Source organism: Mercenaria mercenaria, unplaced genomic scaffold (genome assembly GCF_021730395.1).
Source record: "Mercenaria mercenaria strain notata unplaced genomic scaffold, MADL_Memer_1 contig_3657, whole genome shotgun sequence".
Classification (NCBI taxonomy): domain Eukaryota; kingdom Metazoa; phylum Mollusca; class Bivalvia; order Venerida; family Veneridae; genus Mercenaria; species Mercenaria mercenaria.
The window spans coordinates 487-9,289 of record NW_026461817.1 but is presented as its reverse complement, the minus strand read 5'-3'; the positions used below and the strand labels follow the sequence as shown (position 1 = coordinate 9,289).

Here is an 8,803-nt window from a genome sequence, read left to right as displayed (position 1 = left end):
ATTTTTGAATTCCTATTTATTTTCTTTAGTGAGTTATCTTAGCATTTGACAGGCTGGTAACATTGCCCGATCGGGCTTTCGACATAAAAACTAATATTTCTTGAAAAATAATGAAGATATTTCTTTCAAACTTGGTCCGTTTATCAAGCATAACATATGATGCATATTAAGACAGAAATAACTTTGTTGCCTTCAGTTTTGTTAGAATTACTTCCCCTTTTCAGATTTTTATGATTCATAATTTTTGAAGTCCAAAAAAAAAAAGTTTTAATGCAATGTTTAAAACAGAAAAGGGTTCCATGGCTTTCTATTGCTCCAAACTTGTGCGCCAATACCTTTATTCTATATATTTAGGGTTAATACTTTGTTTCTAGTGCAGATGTATGAACAATTTTTTTACAACTAACATTTTTCTATAATGTTGTTAGTGAAAGCACAGTAAAATGTATACATTCATGTACTAGCGCAATAATTTAGAGCATTAGAAAGCCATCGAACCCTTTTTTGTTTTAAACTTAGCATTAGAACATATTTTTTTGGACTTCAAAAATTATGCGTCATAAAAATCCGAAAAGGGGAAATAACTCTGTCAAAACTGAAGTCAGCCAAGTTATTTTTATTTCAATTTGTATCATATGTAATGCTTAATAAATGGCCCAAGTTTGAAAGAAGGCAGTGGCTAGGATTACGGTACCGTAATCCTAGCCTCCGAGTCTAGGATTACGGAAGTTCCGTATTTCTAGACAACCCTAAGAAGATAGGCTAGGATTACGGAAGTATTTAAGAGGCATCAAATATATGTTAGAACATGCATTAATGATGTTGTAAACTTAATTTTGTCACTTAAAATAGCGATTTTTTCATGCCTGTCGTATCATGTTAATGATTCGCCATTTAGGGTTAACGATATATTAATGGCAGCAATCGCTACCGGGTGTATAAACAAAGTAACTGTTTAATATCTGTAGTCAAATGTTAAAAAAGAAGACAGACCCCCAAAAAGAAGGACAAAATCAATAAAAAGAAGAAAAGAAAGAAAAAATAAATAAAAAAGAGAAAAGAAAAAATAGAAAAGAAACAATGCAAATGAAAGAAAAAATTTCAAAATCATTAATATAAAATAATAACATACTCTTAACAAAAAACAAAATTACACCATTTAATATATATATATATATATATATATATATATATATATATATATATATATATATATATATATCTTTTTTATGGATATTGTAAAAAATAAAAAATGGGCCTGTAGTCAGCGCCATTAATATATCTTAATCCAAAATAACGGATCGAAAATAGTATGATAGGCATGGAAATCGCTATTTTAAGTGAAAAAAGTATGTTTACAATATTATTTATACACGTCCTAAAATATATTTGATGCCTCTTAAATACTTCCGTAATCCTAGCCTATCCTCGTAGGGTTGTCTAGAAATACGGAACTTCCGTAATCCTAGACTAGGAGGCTAGGATTACGGTATTGTAATCCTAGCCACTGCCTTGAAAGAAATATCTTTGTTATTTTTCAAGAAATAATAGTTTTTTATGTTGAAAGCCTCGGGCAATGTTACCAGCCTGTTTGAACTGTGATAAAAACTTCTTTAAAAGTCATTTCCTTTTAGGCTGCAGGCAACGAGACACAAAATTGTACACATATGTGTTGATCAAGATAATAGAACCAACCAAGCACAAATTATACACTCCCATGCCTCGTTTAATTCTTGTCCGAAATTGTTTGTAGTTCACAACTAACACTCTTGTTCGCCAATTTATTCATCAACTTTCCAGCATTTGAATCGCTATTTATCATTGCACAAATAGTCCACACTATCAAAATGTCTGTAGAGGTAAGCTTCATCCTTTAAATTGATCCGAGTTTCCATATTTTCTCATTATTTTCCTTGACAACTGCCAGAATTTCTGACAGGAAACACTTGCATGTTACACAATACCGAATAAGCGAAAGTATCGTTGTAATCTATGAAGACGTACATCCCGCTCAGTCATACTTGGTTATTACATGAATATGTTTAATAGATGATTTTTTGTCAAAATGTGAAAAAAATGTAATCTATTACTCTGATGTAAAACAAAATGGTGTCATTTAAAAATCTAACGGAAGTGACTTTTCCGTATATGCCCTCTCTTTTGAACCAATCAAAATGCTTGAATTCCGTATTGGTCCTGTTTTTCTCGTCTTGGCCCTGTTTTTCTCGTTTTGGCTCAGTTATGTTTTGTATTAACTCTGTCTGTTTCATATGATGTTTGCAATTGATCTTATACAGTGTGTAATATTGTAAAGTTGAATAATAATATAGTATGTTATTTACAGGCGGACAAATTGTGCATATGCGGCTTCTACAGAAGGAACACATACAGCCCACTAAAATCCACGATATGCTCATATTCCGGCAATTTCGACCACTATTTGTAAGTATGTAGACGTCAAAGTAAGCTTAACCGTTATTTGAGCCGTGCCATGGGAAAACCAACATAGTGGCTTTGCGACCAGCATAGATCCAGACCAGCCTGCGCATCCGCGCAGTCTGGTCATGATCCATGCTGTTCGCTTTCAAAGCCTATTGCAATTAGAGAAACCGTTAGCGAACAGCATGGATGCGCAGTCTGGTCTGGATCCATGCTGGTCGCAAAGCCACTATGCTGGTTTTCTCATGGCGCGGCTCATATAGTATCAGACTTAGATTATAGGTAAATGTAACTATCTAGAAATATTGTTATTATTGGAAATATTAAAAAGGAATACTTTGTAACTATTTTCTAAGAACAATACACCTGTCTCAATTTTGAAATGCATAACAATTTCATATTTTGAAACAAAGACACATAGTGCTATGAACACATTAGCAGTACTTAAATTCCGCATTTAATTCTGAATTTGTAACGTCATAGTTAAGACAGAATATTTTATAACTGTTTCATATTAGATAATTTATTACGATATAGTATGTCGTTCATCATGCAAATATCTTCTCTTTTGAAACTCTGAAGTTAAGAATGAATGAAAACACAGGTTTCCTTCCTTCGAACACCTTCAATACCTCTCTGACCGTTTTCGTATTAAACGTGTTTTTAGCAAAGAACCTTACTTGAGAAAATAACATAATTTTATTTTGTAATTCTAGCAACATAAAGCTTACTAACAATTTACTTTACTTGTGTCTGTTCGTGAGGCAAAACAACAATTATTGTACACTTAATACCTCTAAGCCCTCCCGCTTAGCTCAATAGAGAGAGCACAGATATACGGATCTCGGGGCCGTGAGTTCGATCCCCGGGCGGGGCGTTTATTCTCCGTGAAGATTTGATAAATAACATCATTCGTCCTCCATCTCTGATTCATGTGGGGAAGGTGGCATTACTTGCGGAGAACAGGTGTTTGTACTGGTACAGAATCCAGGAACACTGGTAAGGTTAACTGCCCGCCGTTACGTAACTGAAATACTGTTGAAAAATGGCGTTAAAGCCAAAACAAACAAACAAACAAAAATAGCTCACAAACGTTAACATCTATCATAATGACGATGCTAGATTATCCTTGATCCTCCACACCGCTACACATCCTTGTTAATCACGTAATGTTTACAAAACATGTTTACTACTTTTGACATTAATGGAACGTGTTTGATAAATAAGTATTAACTGTTGACAATGCATTCATAAGGTCACGCCGAGGTTTAAGTTTCCCGTAATATTAAACAAGTGATGACCGGAATTGGAATAATTCTGAAATATTTTGTTTCCTTCTTCTATGATTAAATTTAAAAACAGCCAAACAGTATACATGTACTAATATAGAGATATACTAAAAAAAAACAAGAGGGCCAAGATGGCCCTAGGTCGCTCACTTGAGAAACATACCATAACAGTGTAAACATGTTTAACATAGTGATTTCATGGAAACAAATATTCTGACCAATTTTCATTGAGATTGGACCAAAAATGTGGTCTCTTGAAGTGTAAACAAGTTTTTCTTCGATTTGACCTAGTGACCCAGTTTTTAAGCCTAGGTAACCTACATTCAAACTTGAACTAGATTTGATCAAGGCAATTATTCTGACTGAATTTCATGAAGATCAATTAAAAAATACAGCCTCTATCGCATACAAAACGCTTTTTTTTGGTTTGTCCTAGCGACCTAGTTTTTTATCCCAGATGACCCATTTTCGAACTTGGCCTTAATTTCATCAAGGTTATCCTTCTGACCAAATTTCATGAAGACAGACGACAGACAGACAGACGACATACGACGGACATCAAGCAATCACAATAACTCACCTGAGCTAAAAAATAATTCAATACAAAACCACACAATGTTCTGAGGCCAAATAAAAGTTACATGCCCGGAAAAAAAACTATGTTTATACATTTGTAAACAAACATCACCTTGTATATGCAGATCCACTTGTGTAGGGATTGAATATACATATTCGACACAATATGTCTTTAGTTTCTTGCAAGGGAGGGGCCAAAATATGCCAAAATGTCGTGATACATGTATTGGAATGGATATATAACATTTTAAATGAAATTAACTGGTGCCTTCTAAATAATTAGTCTGCCTGTATGCTTAGAAATACACGAACATGGATGAAGACAATACAACATTATAGGTTTAACTTGAACATACTAACAAAATATCTTAAGTCAGTAGCCAGTTACACACTAAGACAATAAAGCTTTATAGTTGAAATCAGTAAATGAGCGACTTAAACAGTTTGACTTCAACTTGCCTTATTTTTCGACTATCAGACACATCAAATTGTGTAATGAATTTTTTTTTGCCAATTTTCTTTCTGATTTGCATGGTAGCGCATTCAGTCAAAAATGTATATATTTTATATATATATATATATATATATATATATATATTATATATATATATATATATATATATATATATATATATAGCCTTAAATACTATTCTAAGTATAACCAATTATTACTCTAATTTTTTATGAGTGAGAGCACTCCAAAAATATCAATTCACAACAAAGTTTCTAAAAATAAAGCCAAATTCATCACGCTCATACTAGTTTATAGTTATTTATTTTAGGTCGATTGCCAAGCAAGTTCTATAACTTATATTAATCTCTCTCGTCATCTCCTTCCTGATGGAATCCATCGCCACGAGAATTTGAAAGATTTTTTTATGCTGAGCGCCAAGCAAGGGAGCTACTGGCACCATTTTTCACGTCTTTAGTATGACGCAGCCGGAGATCGAATCCACGACGTTCCGAACTCGAAGCGGACGCTCTACCACTAGGCTATCGAGGCGATTTAACTCAAATTAGTAACTCATACGTACGTTGTTAGAATATTCTATTTCAAACATTTGACAGGAAGATAACATACAAGTTTGCTTTTTTATTAAGATTTGATATATCATTGCAAAACATTAAAATTTTGCAATACAGTATGACTATTCAACTTGATACAAACAATTAACTTAAGTAACCTTCCAGATCAGGCTTTCCAACTGATCGGTGATAAATATCAGAAAACTGAACAACGATGTTCAATACATATGATTCATAGAGCCATATAAAATCCAGTGTTTACACTGTTCATACAAAACTATAACAGGTGATTAGTCCTTTTAAGGGGTTGTTTGTTTCCATTAAATTTTATTTTTAAAACAAAATAAGTCACGCATCTAACCTCGATCTGTTTCTCCACCAAGTTCAAATGTTACATGGCAGTGTAAATAGAAGTTACCCCCGCCGGTGAATTCCTACCAAATCTACGTGAAAAGCAAACCTTATGGTTAAATTTATTTGGATTTTACGGCGCACCAACACAGTATAGGTTATATGGCGCCAAACAGGACCACAAATTTTGGTTTCACATCTCATTTACATCGAAATAAAAACATGAGGTATGGAATCAAAATTTGCAGACCTGCTGGAATCACAGAATGAAGCAAAACCAAGTGTTAAGACCCTATTAGTCGCCTCTTACGATCGTGCAAGGGTAAGGCAGTGGTTCCACTTCTTTTCATACATAGATCGTCCCAGAACCACATGGGGCCTTATGGTCAAAAGAAAACTGCATTAACCCAATGCCTTTGCATAAGACAGGATATCAAGAGAAACACTCTTTAGGGTCCGACAAAACAATACATGTAGAAGTCAGGAATGCTTTGAACGTATACGGACTGTTTTAAAAGTCAGGGTGCAGACAGAACAGAATGAGATAAATGATTGTGACGATAAGTTTCAATGAAATATGGTTGAACTTACTGGGAATGGTAACCAGAGTTGAAAACCTTCACATAATTTATTTCACTGTCAACAATTTCAGAATAATACTCTTCCATTTAAGAATGATGTACTGGGACATGATTGGAATACATGGGCTACGAACAAAACACATCTTAACGGAATATCTAACGAGCTTTTGATATGTTTTGCAATGTCTTTCATATTACAAACATTATGCATATGAAAATGATTACATCTTTAGAACATGCATTTCAAAATATATATTCACGTTTCAAAGAACTTGAAAAATGCTCTGATGTATTCCATTCTTTTTGCAAACTCAATTAAATTTTAAAATCGAAAAAAATATGTTTATAATTAAAAGATCGAAGTATTTCATTATAATGCAGGAAAATCATGGCAAAATCATTATTACTTCTTTATCCTGCCATATCTTAGAAAAAAATTAAATACGGCTTGATATCTGATCAATAATTCAATTTCTATCAATCAGTATCCTTATAAGTGATATGTGCACATTAAACATTCAGATATTTGTGTGACCTTTTAAAAATGGGTAGCGTTCGTAAAGTGAATACAATGATATCACTGCATAATCTGATTTTGTCTCAATTTAAGCATATTATTTAAAACAAATTTGTCTAAACGTATGGGAAATTTCATAAATGTAGTACTTGAAGTATGACGAAAAATGCAAATTATCGGAGGGCAATAGAAGTATCGATTAGTATATTAATTTATTAGTGGTCGTAAGTAAGTTATTTGGGGAATATAACATCCTTCAAGCAACTCTTTCACAGGTTTGTCTTTGTAAAATATCACCATATCATGTTTTAGCTTCAGGTATACAAAATAATTAGGTATCGAGCTCTTTAAGTGTGTTTTCGAATGAAAACGCCATGTTAGGCGTTTTCTAATGCCACACAAATAGCAATGAAGAGACTAATTAGAAAGAGAGGAAAAATAAACGACAACAGTATAAAAACTACTGTAATGTATGATGTCTCCATGGCTTGCTGTCTGTCTCCTCTGACCGCCAGTTTGTTTGTCTGTGAAGAAGAAGAAAAATAAGAATACAACATCGACGTAAAGATGAAACTGTAAATTTAAGTGTATATCACATGTATAAAAATGCAAATGGAGAAAAAAATATCAATGCAAAGATGAACTATCTCAATCATTTACTTATTTTCATTGTTGTCTCAATTAAAAACAGATAGTCTGTGAGCCGAAAAGCTCCAATAGCAGTGCCATTTCAATAGGTTACTAAACAGAAAACAAGTAAATGTTAAAATTTTATCAAGTTTATCTTAACGCGGTGTCCATCTGATAAAGTGTTGAACAGTAAATATGCGTTGCTTCTCAGAACAGTTTGGTCTTAACATTCTTTAATTAAACGTTTTTATTATTCTACTGTAACCATAACTCAGATTCTGCGGAAGTTAATCAACATCTCCGTATAAATTGAGTTTCGATATATATCATAGCAGAAGCGTCTTTCGATTACAATTGTATTTTAAAACCGAACTGGAATTACAATACGATTAGTAAAATTTAGCAAACTATTTACGTTACTTATTATAATGCCTTGCTAAAGAAGTTTGTCTATGATATAAGCCGTGCCATGGGAAAACCAACATAGTGGCTTTGCGACCAGCATAGATCCAGACCAGCCTGCGCATCCGCGCAGTCTGATCATGATCCATGCTGTTCGCTTTCAAAGCCTATTGCAATTAGAGAAACCGTTAGCGAACATCATGGATGCGCAGTCTGGTCAGGATCCATGCTGGTCGGAAAGCCACTATGTTGGTTTTCCCATAGCACGGCTCATATATTTGACACCCCTAACCTGACAACACGCTCTGTCAAACTGAATTAATCGGGAAATATATATCCCATAAGATACCCAACGCAAAAAACAGAAGTAAATCAAAACATGTTATCATAATTCAGTAAATTCTATTAAACATATCTGTCATTAATTTTAAAATTGCTCTTTTATTTAACACAGTAAATAAAAATAGACATTTCAAAATCGGACAGATTTCAGTTAACGAGCAGCTTATTAGTTTAAATGTTGTTCTATCAAAGCTAAATCCGGGCTGAAAGTACATTTATCAATTATCAATTTTTGCTGATTGGTTTACCATTAATACAAACAAACAAATAACATGCCAAGTTACCGAATTGGCGAGACATAAAGCAACAATTCCAAATGGTGTGAAACAGCAGCATGTTGCAACTATTGCCATGTACGTATAGTCTGGAACTGGCGTGAAAAAATATCTTCCAGGATTCTGAGGAAGGAAACAGAGATTTTGGAAAATTACAATATACAAAAAAATAAATGACGATATATATATATGACTTATTAATTAATTTTTATTCACATTTTTCCAAATACAGCCGAACTTTGCTGGCTCGAACTCGACGAAACCAGCAAAATTTCTTCGAGTTATCGGTAGATCAAGGCATCAAGGGTTTTTGGGTAGCAAATTTGATACCAAATATCAAATAGTTCATGCTAAAAATGCTTGATAAACAAATGA

The 8,803-nt window shown here is 33.4% G+C and overlaps 1 long non-coding RNA gene across 1 annotated transcript; it reads right to left on the bottom strand.

The window, feature by feature from the left end:
• Positions 1 to 5,196: 5,196 nt before the first annotated feature.
• LOC128553271 (uncharacterized) lies at positions 5,197 to 8,551 on the bottom strand. Its single transcript, XR_008369304.1, has 2 exons — positions 8,438 to 8,551; positions 5,197 to 7,303 (listed from the first exon to the last, which is right to left on the bottom strand). It is a non-coding gene; the product is annotated as an uncharacterized LOC128553271 (long non-coding RNA).
• Positions 8,552 to 8,803: the final 252 nt, after the last annotated feature.